The 13,750-nt window shown below is 54.1% G+C and overlaps 1 protein-coding gene across 19 annotated transcripts in view; it reads right to left on the bottom strand.

The window, feature by feature from the left end:
• The window catches only part of CACNA1C (calcium voltage-gated channel subunit alpha1 C), a 585,430-nt gene that overhangs the window by 138,013 nt on the left and 433,667 nt on the right, over window positions 1-13,750 (bottom strand). The gene's annotated exons all lie outside the window — the stretch shown is intronic.

The raw sequence follows: 13,750 nt of genomic DNA, 5'->3' as shown, positions 1-13,750 counted from the left end.
AGGACTATTTCCGTCTCAGGAGAGGCGCGCAGTTATTGTTACACAGCAACCAGGTCTCCCCTGACCTGCCTGGAGAACGGCTGTGTGGACACTGGGGAGATTATAGTAAGTCATTTTCTCCATGAAATAATCTCCTAAAACTGGAAATCACACCAATTATGCTGGGGGAGGAGCACTCGGTCGGAGCCATTGTGAAGACTGGTATTCCCTGGTATGTCTGGGTTCGCAAACCCTCTGAGGCTTTATTCACTGAAATTTGGGAATCGTCCACGAAACACCAGGTGGTGCTTTGGAAGTGTGGCTGCACAGATCAGCCGGCCCGGCCTTCCGCAGCTGCCTCAGCAGAGAAAGAGCGGGCTCACCGCACACCTCACCTTCCCCAGACGAAGTGAATGCTCGATAAAACTGACCACTGGCTCTTGACACGTCCTCATACTGCCTAAAACAAATCTCCAAGTGGAGACAGGCTGTGCCAGTGTGTTCACATTCGTGTTCTCCTTAAAAAGCAATTGGATCTTCTCAGGCCAACATGATGCGTGTCCAAAGATGGCCAAAACCATCCACATGAATGAAAAATGACTCCAGAAGGGGTTTGGCAAAGGTCTGAGAGTTAGAGCAACTTCAGTTTTGATAAAAAAGACAACGGCCACGGAGGTTACTTAGCAATAAATCCACAAAGCACACAGTGAGCAAAGTCTTCCAAGGAATCCCTGCTTTGCTCTCTCCCCCTCCCCCTCCCCTGCACCCTCCCCGGGGCCGGGAGGAGACCGTGGAGAACCACCCACACAGAAAGCATCTGGCCCTGCTCCCCGGGCACCCTGCCTCGTCTTCTCATGCACCGTGACTGAGTGGCATCAGAGCAAAGCCCCACATCAGACAATGAGGAATGGATTCGGGGAGATATGAAAAAAATCTGCCTATTTCTGAGCCCTTTGGTCACCCAGCACAGCTCTGCCTTTGTCCCAGGGACGGGGCTTTGGGACGCCCTGACGTGACGGCCGGCAGGGATGGCTGGCCTCTCGTGAGATTTGCTGAGAGAAACGCCCAGTCTGAACTCCAGAACTTAGCTGGTGGCACATCATCCAAGGTCAAAGAACTCATCAGCTACCGTCAGTCCCGTCCTTCCTCCCGTGGGAAGAGGGTCTATGCACCAGGCTCAGACACCCCAGGTGCTGGCTGGGGTAGCAGACGAAGGAGCTGAAGGCACCGCTCACCCACCCGACTTCTCCAGAGTGTGACAATGTCACACGGAGCCAGTGGACTGCGTCCCCGGCCACCTAGCCTGCTGGGTCCAACTGCCCAGGCTTCCACACACTCCTGGGTCCCTGGCCAGATGCCCATTTTATCCTATTTTCTGCATAGTTGTAAAATTAGTATTTTTCTCAAAGTACTAATAAGAGTTATGGCCAACAAGCCAAAGGATTCCTCATTTCCTACCTCATCGACTCCCATTTGGAATCCAAAACTCCCTGTAACTTGGCTCCATCCTGTCTGTTAGGGGTTGAATTATGTCCCACCGCTGAAATTCATAGGTTGAAGTCCTAAGCCCCCACACCTCAGGGTGTGACCATATTTGGAGACAGGGTCTTTAAAGAGGTGATTACATTAAAATGAGGTCACGAGGGTGGGCTCTGATCCGCGATGACTGGTATCCTTAGGAGAAATGTGGCCACTGACAGGTGTAGAGGGCAGACAGCGCGAAGACGCAGAGACAAACTCCACCAGCCAGAGGGCCTGGGGCTCCAGCACGGCCTCATGAGGCACCAGCCCGCCGACGCCTCCATCTCCGACTTGCAGCCTCTAGCACTGCAGAGATCACCTCCTGGTGTTCAAGTCCGTCGGCCTGTGGGACTGTGCTAGGCAGCCCTGGTGGCCAACACGCGCTCTCTTCCCTCTATTTCCTCTCATGCCTGCAGAAACTCTCCCACCACATTAGGCTGCTTTCCTCATTGTCCCTGGAACGTGCCACCTTCAGTCCAACTTCCGGGCTTTTCTATGTGTGGTATCATACGTCCTGTCTTCTCCCTGGAGTGCCTGTGCACACCCTCATGTACGCCAGGGTCGGCAAACCATAACCCTGGGGCCAAGTCCAGCCTGTCACCGCTCTGGTAAGCAAAGTGCCCTGGGGTGGGGCAGCAGGGCGGAGCAGCTGCGCACAGACGCCTGTGGCCTGCAGAGCCTAAGGGAGTTCCCATCCGGCCCTTTACGGAAAAGGTTTCCGGCCCCTGACGTGTTACAATTCCATCCACGCCTGGAGGCCCAGTTCTCGTCTGTGGAGGCATCCAGGACCCTCCGACTGTCCCTGGACCCTTTTCTGAGCTCTTTTGACACCGCGGTCTATGAGAATTTTAAATAAAAACCTGCATCCAAGTAGTAGTTCCACCCTCTCCTCGCTGTGTGACTCTGAGTAAGTTATTTAACCTTTCGAGGCCCAGGTTTCCTCATCTATGAAATGGAAACAATGACATTATTTATTTCAAGGGCTTTTGGTAAGGATTAGGTCAAATAATACTTGTAAAAAATCTTTGTAAAATGATAAGTGCCATACATATTTGCTAATATTGCTAACTTTCGTGTTCTTCTTACAGTTTGCTATTATTTCACAAGTGTTGGGTTTGTTGCCCTGACTAAACTAGAACTTTCTCAAGGCCAGAGCCTGTGTCTTGGAATCCTCTGGACTCCTTCCTAGTGCTGTGGCATTGGATGTGGACCTGTCATCACAACACTCGCGTCTTCGTGGGGTTTTAAGGACTCCCGTGTGCTGGGCATTTGAGAGCTCGTCCTTCGGCCCCTCTCGGCCCTCCCCACGGGGCTCCGTGCAGCTGGAGGCTGAGCTCTGCAAGCCGGGTCGGTGAGCTCTCCCGTGCCCGGCTTCCTGCGGGGGTGGGCGCAGCTGGCATGGCGGGATGCTGCCTGTGGGGCTGGGAGATGAGGCGGGCACTCACTCCCCGGGTCCCTGCTCGCAGGGCTGGGGTGGACGCAGACGGGCTGCATCTGGCTGCTGAAGCCACAGGTCTGGCCACGTGATCGCCACCTCCCTCTTTGACTCTGCTCATTTCTCCCCCAGCCTGTCCCTTCAGGCCTTTAGTGGTAACAGCTCCCCACGGCTGCGGCCCTGCTGTGCTGCACTCCTGCCGGCTGACTTCCTTAACCCCGCCTGCGTCTGTATTAAATTATCCTTAGTCACCCAGTACTCTCTGTTTTCTGCGAGGACCCTGACTGACATGCCCCTACGGTGCAGGCCAAGGAGAGATTATAGTCCCCAAGGAAGGAAGAAGGGGTGGTCCCAAGCCGATGCCCACGGTGACAGCTCGTCAGCGGCAGAGAAGGACAGGTCTGGGGTCCGAGGCTTTTCTGGCCGTATCAGGCAACCTCTGGGATGAGTCTGCTCAGGTGCACGTTTGCAGGTGGGTTACCGACAGGAAGGGGTGACACAGGGCACCAGGACAGGGCTGCTGCAGCCCCACACAGAAATGAACGGAACATGCTGGTTAGTAGTTGCTGCCCCAGGAAACTTCTAGGAGGAGTTACTGTACCTTCTATCTGTTTTAATTTTCTTTTGCAAAAAAAAATATCTTGGAGAGTCCGTCCTCACTGCTGCTCTGCAGTTTGATAGATCGAGCACGCGGCACGTGTCGTCTCAAACGCTCGGGCAGAGGAGCTTTCCTGCGTCTTCGCCCGGGCAGGCCTTGGCTTGGCCCCACTGCTAAATGGCCCTGAAGCTTTGACAAGTCACGTGGTAGCGTTGGGTCCCATTTTCTTCATCTCACACACGGACAGACTGAACGGGATGATGAATTGAAGACCAAAAGGGGGAAAGCAGGTTGTAGGGAAAAGAGGAAAGAGATGGTGCGAGAGAAAGAGAATGGTCTCCGGGCCACGGCCTGCAGGGGTGGAAAGGTCACAGAGGAAGGGGCCTCCAGAACCTTCTCCAGAACCTTCTCAGCAACTTCCTGCCTGCCCAGGCCAGCTGGGCTTCCTCCACACAAGCAATTAAAACCCAGCTGATTTTATGCCATCAGAAAGTAAACATAAAACAGGATTAAATATTAAGAAGCCAAACAATGTGGCGTTATTAAAAAGGCACAATATAAGCACTTTGTGCCATCACAGTTGTTATTACTGCTATAAACTGGGAGGAGGCATAAATGCCGGCCCTTGATGTGCAGCCGTAATCCAAGGAAGAAAACCAGGGTCGCTGTGATCTCAGCAGGCCATAGACATCCGGCGCTCCCAAGCAGAACTTTTCTCTGCACCACTACAGCACCGGCACTGTGGACCCAGGCCACCTCGGGTACCACTTCGGGTTGGGGAGGTGGCGGCCTGGAGGCTGAGCGACACCAGATGAACTTCCGAGCTCCGGCACACACCCCTCTCCCTGCCCTCCCACCCGACCCCACCTTCCACAGGACGTCAGGGCAGCAGGGGGCATTCTCAGACTCCCCGGGACCACAGGGAAACAGGACGTCTGCCCACACAGGAGGCTTATACACCCCGAAGGGAAAAGCCAGCTCACCTGCGGCTGTCAGGGACGAGACTGGGGTCTTCTAGACATGGGGTATGGTGGCCTTCCACTATAGGACTCCTTGGGAAACCCAACCGCTTTTAGGTTGGAGAGAGGACATTATTCTAGTATAGTCCCCAGGGCCAGGCTAGCACTAGATGGTCACTCACGTGGTATGAAATGAAAGGGACGTGATTTACACCCCAGTCCCTTTCCAACCTGATCCAGTGAGGTCCAGTGGCCATTCCTTCATTTTAAGGCCTTGTCCCCTCAGAGTGCATGATAGCAATATCAGTCATTTCTATCTTACTATTACTAATAATTGCTCAGTTTTTTGATCGCTGATTATATGTCAGCTACTTTTGCAAGCACTTTTCATACATTAACTGATTTAACCCCATGAGGAAAGTATTATATGCCCCCATTTTATAGATAAGGAATCTGAGGCTCAGAGAATTAAGTCACTTATTCAAAGCAAGCAGCTAATAAAATCGGGCTTTGAACCCAGGCAGATCTGATGCCAAGTCTATCCACGTAGCCACTGTGTATATGGGATGAACCCATAAAACCCTTTCTTTCCTCCTCCCGAGAGAGCCCTGAGGATGTGCTTGGATCACCAGGGGAAGAGGAGGACAGAGGGTGCAGGCAGAGGTCCTGGAGAGAAGCCGCTTACTCTGTAATCGTGCCCAAGGCCTTCCCTGCCACTCTGGAGCTATATGACCTTGGACATATCACCTCATTCCTCTGTGGCTCAGTTTCCCCATTGTAAAACGGAGATCTTAATCACACCTGCATCACAGAGTCAGAAGGGGTCTGTAAGACTATAGCCCAGCCCTTCATTTTATAGGTGAGAATGTTGAGTCCAGAAAGGGTCAGTGACTTGCCCAGGGTCACACAGCCAGGTGGTGACAGAGTTCCCAACTTCTTCCTCCCCTCCAGGGCCCCTCCCTTTCTCACTCTCCATAGACTCACATCGTGGAGAGGCTAAAAGCCCATCCCTGGTCAGACAGGTGTCACACCTGAGCACACGGCCCACCTCCCCACCAGCTTGGTCTGGAATCCCAGAGCTCCACTGTGGCTGAGCTTTGAACTTTGCACCCTGGTCTTTGCTGTTCATAGTAGCTACACAGAGCTCAAAGTCACGCTTATTTTCTTTCCTCTCTTGGGCCCTTTCTTCTCCTTCCCTGCTTTCTGCACTCAAGATGATTCTGACCCCGGTTAAATTTCCTGCGAGGGGGCTCGGGGCCCAGCACTACCCTGAGGTTGGCGGCCCCCCAGTGGGGGCCACGGGAGCAGGGAGCAGTGTTTCTCCAGAAGGGCCTGAGCTCGTCCCCCTCCAGCACGCAAGTAAATTGCTGCCTTAAATCTCCAGGCTGCGCCATTAATGGCATTTATTCGAAGTTAGTCATTTTAGCTCCCAACCCCATGGGGCCTCTTCAGCTCCGTAATTTCTTGAATGAGTTTATGGGCAGCTGTCAGAACATCAGTCACCGTGCCCCCTCCTGCGGCGAGCGCTTCACTTTAATTAATCTGCCACCTCTGCCTGCTGGGTGCTTGCGGGTCGGTTGGTCGGTGGTGCCTCCCCCCTCGCCTGGTGTGGACGAGGCCTTGGTCTGTCTGGCCCCTACTCGCCCCATGTTTCACTGAGAGGCCCCGCAGGGCAGGGCGGCACAGAGCAGGGCGGGGGACTCCCCTCAGGCTCAGTCGGGCCCTTAGGGCAGAGGGCCAGAGCTCAGGACGTTTAAAGGGGACGACCATAGAGGTCCGGGTTGGGGAAGGGCCCACGGGTCATGGTCTGTGACTTGTCAAGAACAGCTGAAGAAACTAGAAAGGCTTAGTTTGGATAAGCTCGGTCAGGAGGCCTCGTCACCACCTTCGAGTATCTGCGGTCTGCCCACGCGGAGGAGGGCACCGCCTGCCCAGAGCGGGGGAGACTGTGCCCTGACGGAGCCTTTCCACCCCCCACCCCACCGGGCTGCGGGGGGAGGCGGAGCTGCTCACTCTTGGAAGTTGTCAGGCAAAGCCTGGATAAGCATTTGCTGGGGGCCAGAGGGTTGAGAGGAGATCCCTAAGGTTTCTTTTGTTGTAGAAAAATAACTTGAGCTTTACAGAACAGGAGTGCTCTGACTGGATGAAGCACTAAGTCGCTGGCTGTTGGTGAGGGGGCTCTGGGCACAGACAGGCGGGTGCTTGAGGGCCACCTGCATGCCTGGTGGGCAGGATCAGTGGTTAGCACACCCCAGCAACCGCGCCTGCCTCCCAGGCCCTGTGAGACGGGTCAGCTAGCCAGTCCCCCGTCCCCCAGCATCGGTGCCCCACCCTCCGCCTCCGGGCGCCTGTGAACCCGTGCCTGGGGGTGCCCCACGGCCCCTCTCGGAATCCCCGGCTCCTCTGCACGCACAAACCCTCCTTCTGCCCTCCAGGCCCTGCCACCTTCCTGACCAACACAGCCTCACAGAACTGCCTTTTCCCCGAGACATTTACTGTTTGTGCCATGGAGCTTGGTGCCCTGATGCACATACAGTTCTTTTCCTGCTCGTTAGACGGGCACAGCCATGTGTGGTGTTTAGGCACTTAAGTGACACCACCTCACTTGCTGCTCATGGCAGCCTGGGGACACAGGTGGGGATGGGCCTTCAGCCACAGCGGGAAACTGAGGCTGTGGGTGAGTGTGAGTGGGGCCCGGGCGTGGCCTGCCCTGCCTCCGCCCCACGCCACCGCCCCTTGTTCATGCCATGGGGCGGGGAAGAGGAGGCTGCCCTAGTCACGTCTCGCAGGCTCCTGCCCTCCTCTCCGGACTCCGCTGTGCCACCCTCTCCACCAAAGCTCTCTGAGAGCACTGTGCCCCACAGTTCCAGGCTGTTCTCCCAGGGAAGGCCCCCAGCCGGCTCTAGGTCGGGGCCTGGCATGGCTGGTGACTTCTGCAGGAGGCGCCCGGGGCACCCTGTAAAGATGGGTTGGCACTAGAGCGCAGCCCCCTAAATTCGGCTTTCCTTCGTCTTTCCTTCCTCACCCTCACAGGGGGTGTGAATGAGCCTCTCCGGGCTGGCAGGGTGGGCACTGGTTCACTCCCTGCCCGTCCGCCGGCCCCTTCCTTCCCCTGTGCTGCTTTGGAGAAGGGCCACACGTAGCTGGGGCCACCCCATGCCAAGCCCAGAGAAGGAAAACGGAGCCCAGACTGGATGTGCGAGAATGGGTGGGCTTCCACACCGCATGGTGTCACTTCCCCGGTTCCACGGAACAGCCCTCTCTCCAGAGACCCTCTCAGGACTGAGTCCGGGGCAAAGCTGTGACGCCCCCTTGGCCCTGCGCCCTTTCTGCCCTGTCTCAGCCTCTTCCCTGATCTCTCCCGAGACGTGGGCTGCTGGAGAGGCTGACCGCTCTCTCTTTAGAAGAGAGAAATGGTTTTGAAACCCAGAGAACAGGGACCGCTGTCTTCAACAAGCAGAAGGCCTGGGGGCACTGACAGAGCAGAATGCTAATGACTCTGAGGGAAGGCTGCCCCTGGGGTCCCCTGGGCCTCCCTGCCCAGGGTCACAGCTTCCTCCTCCACCCCAGGCTTAGACCCTGTGAGGGGCAGCTGCAGGCTCAGCGTCCGGGCTCCCCGGCAGGAAGGAAAGGGCGCGGAGGCTCTGGGGTCTGGGCAGAGGGTGGCAGTGTCAATATGACCCTGCCCTGGGCAGGGTCAGGCTACTCCCCACTGCTCCGGCTGCTCACAGCTGCAGCAGTGATCAAGGTGTGGTGACAAGGAGTTTGCCTGCCTGGGGAAAGCAGAAAGGAGACAGTGGCTCCGGGGGGATCCCAGTAACACTGTGGGGTGCGGGCCTCCTCGCAGGCAGGAGTGCCCAGAGCAGACGGGGGTGGGGGGGCGGGCTGTGTCTGCGGGGCATGGAGGGCGGCGCGGAGACAGGCGAGGTCTCCCTCAGCCGTCTGGGCCTGTGCGGCTCCGAGCCGGGGTGGCGCAGCACTGAACAGCTCAGCGCCCTGGCGTGGGGCTGCTGGGAGGACCAAGTGAGAAGGGGTGGGAGGAGATCTCAAAGGCACAGCCCCTCGTGGAAACTGAGGCAGGAAGGGAGCAGAGACAGAAAAGCGAGAGAAACTAACCCCGTCAGGATAACTCGCAGCACCAGTGGGCGGACACTGCTGCACCCACGACCACCGTGTTTCTGCTCCGGCCGCAGGTGTCAGCTCAAGAGAAGGAAGAATCTTCCAACAACTGGAGTTGCACAAAAATGAAAGATTTTTTTCTGTGACATGGTAAGTTCCTACCACAGAGTGCTTACGAAGGGGGCTGGTGAGACTCTATAGTGGAGAGGTTGTAGGGGGCTTTCATGGAAAGCCGGGGTCGTGGAGAAGGAGAGCCTTGGGATGCCTTCCAGCACCGAGATTCTACTGCTCGATGCTTTCACGCAAAGACAGACGTTATCTGGACAGCGGCGCTGGGAAAAGGCAGAAGAGCGTGGGCCCTGCAGAAAGAGGCCAGCTGCGGAAGGAAGCGGCGAGAGGCTGCCCAAAGTCCTTAAGTAGCAGATACTTCCTCTCTTGCAGCACCTGCAGCCCGGCCAAGAGGGGCCCGGGACTGCCTGCAAAATGGGGGCAGCCGCTGCCTGGCTCAGCTTCACATCCGCTCTGAAATCTGGGACTTCAGGAGAAAGGAAGTGCTACTGGGGGCCTCACAGGAATCGGAATGCTCAAAGATTAATAGAAAGGAAGAGCTTATTTGGGTGTTCCTTTGACATATTAGGAAACTGAGGCTCAGAGAGGGACGGGTTTTCCCGACTCCCTTTCCGGCGCTTCTTTCCACTCCATTTCTCCTTCCTGCCACCAGGTTCACGATTCTGTGGGCTGCCGTGCCCTCTGCTTAACTCCCTGACTAAGAGAAAGAGGGGCCGGGCACCAGCCTGGGGAAGCCTCCTGCTAGCCACTGGCCTTGCGGTCTGAACCTCACCCTTGTCGTCAGAAAATGGAAATACCCATCTTGGAGTGAGGATTAAAGATAATAATTAGAAAAGGATAAAAGAGTAAGAGAAGGTGCTCAATACACGGTAGCTGTGGTCCATAATATTCCACACTACTCCGTGTGCGTACAGAATGTCTGGACGCTGTGTGTTTACCTACAATCGACAAGTAGACGCAAAAGCCAAGTGCAGGCCAGAGGAAGAACCTCGGGATCGCTTGCTTTGTGTCTAAAGGGTCGTCAGAATCCTTACTGGTGATGTCTGTGCTCTCAGGGCCAGCCCCGAAGCATGGCCGCCGTTAGCCGTGCCCCCTGTGTGCCCATCAAGGCTGTCATTCTCGTCATGAGACAGTCAGGAAGTTCCTACTGTGTGCTAACAGTAACTCACCCGTGGCCTGGTCCCTGTCCTGGAGGTGTTTAACAGCTTGTGAGAAGACAGCTTGTAAAAATCTTTAACTAGGATTAATCATGAAAAACAATATTTATGCACAACTGGGAAAAGAGATAGCTGCCTTCATCTCCCTTTTTGTGTCTCTTGAATCCTTTTTTTAACCCTCAATGAGGCAAGGCCCTGCCAGAGATTGTGTTCTGTTCTCTTAACCTGCTCTCTGCCATGTCAGGAAGGTTATTTGTGACCACAGTTTGAGCTCCCTGGTGGCCCATGTGGCTGTCGAGAGGAGTCAAGGAGACATCTTTAGGATGCCTCTGCTATGGACTTCTGCGGTCTCACTGGGAAGAGTTTCTGCTTCTATGAACCAGTGACACCAGTAATAGAGCAACATGGGCCTCGGCTCCACCTTGGTTTTAAATAGATTTTGGTCTAAACATATTTTCTCAATATGCAACAATTGGGTTAGTCTAATGACAAATGTCACCCCCACCACTGCCAGAGCAGCATGACATTCCCATTAGGAGGGATGTTTCCTGGCCAGATTAAGGCATGGAAAATAATTTTTGGTCATCAACAATTCCCTTCAGTTTCTCTGATCTGATTAAACTTAGCAACGGAAAGAGGAATTTACAAATTAGATGCTGTTCTCTATTTATTACCAAAATGGTTGCTTTCCACTACATCCAGGAGATACAGTTGCGCTCTCATTAAGTCTCAGCTTGTGATAACATTTACTCCATAAATCTCCACCGCAGCCAGCGAAGGCAGCGAGCATCACGCCAAAGACCACACAGTGGACAGGCTCGAACCTCTGCCCCTGCAAAGGGAGCTGACCTTTTGAAGCCCTAAGGAAGCAGCTCGGAATTCACTCTTGATATTCTCTTAACCATTTCCTGACTGCCAGGCTGGCTAGCTGGCCTTCTTGAGGCAGAATAAAATGGGAAATATTTCCAACACTTCCCTGGACATATTTGAGGAGAAAGGGGAGAAGAAATGAGTACACAAAGAAAAACATCATGGAACAATCCTGTCCTCCCTCAGAAGTGGAAAAGAAATGTTGACAGACAAGGAATGGCAGATGAAAAATTAATTTGTGTGTCTGGTTCATTATATAACCTCTGCTGGACCAGACCTGGCCCAGTCTGGTTTTAGGTCTGATACAGACAAAGCAGGCCTAAGTCATCTGCTCCCAGGGGCAGAATTCCAAGGATTTCCAAGCCAAGATCCCACTATTATACCCCAATTTCCAAATTCTTTTCCAACTGATATTCATTGACTGCCTACGTACCAGGCTCCGTGTTGGTGCTGGGAATACAAAAATCCCCACCCTTAAGAGTGTATACACCCTAGCAGAGGGTGTGAGATAGACAAACACAACAGATAAAATACAATAAATACAATCTATAGGTAGATGCAATAGATCACGTGGAATGAGACCTATGACGCAGGGAGGGACCCAGTGTTCTGGGAGCACAAAGGAGGAGGAAGACTCTGCAGGGGGGAGGGGCGGTGAGGACAAGGGAGGCAGGAAGGGAGGGGATGCCTGAGTAGGGCTTGGAGGGGGGTGGCAGTTCATAGGGCACGGTGGGGCTGGGCTTTCCACGCAGATCACAGTGTGTTCAGGTATGCGAGGACCTTTGGAGAACGGCTGGCTTTCAGAGCGCAGGCGATCCTACAGGCGGCCCAGCGCAATTCCAAGAGTCCGGGGACTGTAGGATTCTAGCATCAGCCGGCTTCCCCCAGTGGCTGATGGCCTGGAGGGGTCCAGGTGTGGCCCAGACTCCTAGGGCTAAAGCCAATGCCTATCAGCTCAGAACTACAGAAACAAAATACCAGAGCTGGAAGAGGTTTTTGCTGATCTGATGCCCTCATTTCACAAACATGGGAGAGGCAAACTGGTTACTGAGTGAGGCCTGGAAGCCAGGCTGCCTGCTTTTCTCAGGGACGCGATAGTCCCTCTGCAACACACAGCAACTGTTGAGACCCCAAACTCTGGCATCCTGTCAGGGCAGAGAGATGAGGGTCATTCATTTCATGCTGCTATATTCTGAACTCATCTAATCAAGGGGTATGACTTCATGGATTAACAGAATGAGTTAATTAAGGGATCACAGAACTTATAATTAGTGAAAATGACTTTATACCATCTAAGAGGCTCAAGAAGAAGTTCTGCTGTTTTTGCTGAAGCTTGGTATCTTCCTGATGCAAACCTAGGGCACTCTGCCCAGCAGGCAGCAACTGGCCATCTGAGCTTCCTAGTCAATGCGGACACGGGCCAAGGGGGCCAAGACCCTCTCCCACGGACAGTATTTTCCATGCCAAGCAGATGCTCTCCCCTCTGGGGGTGGCAGGGCCATTGTTTCTCTGCTTCTACCGGGCATAGCAAGCATCATGCCAAGCTTCTGCTCAAAGCCGGACCTAGCTGACCTTAGAGAATATTAATAAATACAATGAGATTCTAGTTCTGAACATTCCTGACAAGAAAGGGGTCTTTAATTTCTTCTTGCCCCTGCGTTTAGTGTGTGTGAGTACACTGGCGTTTTGTTATTCTCAGAGAGCTTAGTTAACACGGTAACTGGCCTGATACTGGCCACCATTATCATATCCCCTGAGTCATTGACACGAGATGTAATGGCTGGACAGGCTGATGTGAAACTTGGACGTGAGAAGGTAAACAAAGGCCTTTTCCTTTAACGCCAGGCTGTCAAGCATATAATTAAGGCTCTCCACCTGTCAGCGAGTCTCTGAGGACAGACCTCGCCTGTCACTCCCAAGCAAAAGGCACAGACAGGTCCCGGTGCAGCTGCAATCACTGGCGTCCGCAGAATGTGAGTCTGGGGTGCTGGTCGGGGCTCGCAGCCTTAGGCTTGGCAAATAACTTTGAGAACATGATTTAGGAAACAAGAAAAACCTTATCAAAATTCAAACATATATTCTTGGAAAGCAAAAACCTTTCAACTCCTCTCCTCAAAGCTCATCTGCCCAGTGGATCATCCCTGAAGATCTTTGCTGGGGTACTTTTGGCCAGTCTGATGAACTAATGTGAATTAAGCCTAAAGTATAACGAATGTGTATTTTTATGAGTGCATAAATGGCCAAATCTTTCCTTTCTTTCTCCTTAGGCTGTCGGTAGAATAGGACATCCTACCCTTTCACTCTCATCTGCCTTGAGGACCTTCCCCGGGGCCATTCCTTCAGGGCTGCATTTGCAGACTCAGGGTCTCACGTGCAACACGTTTTTCCTGGTTGTCCTGTACTTTGCTGCGGGGGAGGGCTCCAACTGTCCTGCGTGCGTGGGTCCTGCTGGCGGATCCACGCTGGGAGCAGGAAGAGGCAAGTCTGTGGCCTTGTCAGCAAAGTCCAAGTTTAGGCTCAGAGTCAGGTGTTTGGAAATGAACAAAACTGCCTGTTTTGTTCTGGAAGCCCTTGCCCAGTTCCCATCTTGCGACCTTTGAGCACGTCCTGTGATTTTTCTGGAGAGGGTGTTGCAACCTGCTTGTGCATTTCAGAGAAAGTGGATCGGGGGCTTTGCCTGTTGGGAGGAGACGGGTCCAGGCGGATGGGAGACCACCCGGCAGCACTGGCACGGCAAGGCACGCCTGGGGGATGAGGGACAGACTCAGGGACCTGGGGCCCCTTCTGCCCCAAAGGGTTTTAGGATTCTGTGACCTTTGGATTGTGATGCAGCCAGTGTGTGGCTAAAGGAGGAATCTAGGGCCTAACCCCGGGATACAGAAGGATGATAATAAACAAATGTGCAGCCCTCCTGCCCCGACTGTCGCCCCAGCCTCGCGCTGCGGTTTTGCTCTCCCACGACACCCCTGACGCGCATGCTCTGCTGTCTCTGACTGGCTTCAGCCCTGCCCCGCTAGCCGTGTGGCTTCCGCACAACGCGGTC

The sequence above is a fragment of the Eulemur rufifrons genome, chromosome 16 (assembly GCF_041146395.1).
Source record: "Eulemur rufifrons isolate Redbay chromosome 16, OSU_ERuf_1, whole genome shotgun sequence".
Classification (NCBI taxonomy): Eukaryota; Metazoa; Chordata; class Mammalia; order Primates; family Lemuridae; genus Eulemur; species Eulemur rufifrons.
Note: the sequence above shows the minus strand (reverse complement) of the source record. Positions and strands in the feature narration are given on the sequence as shown.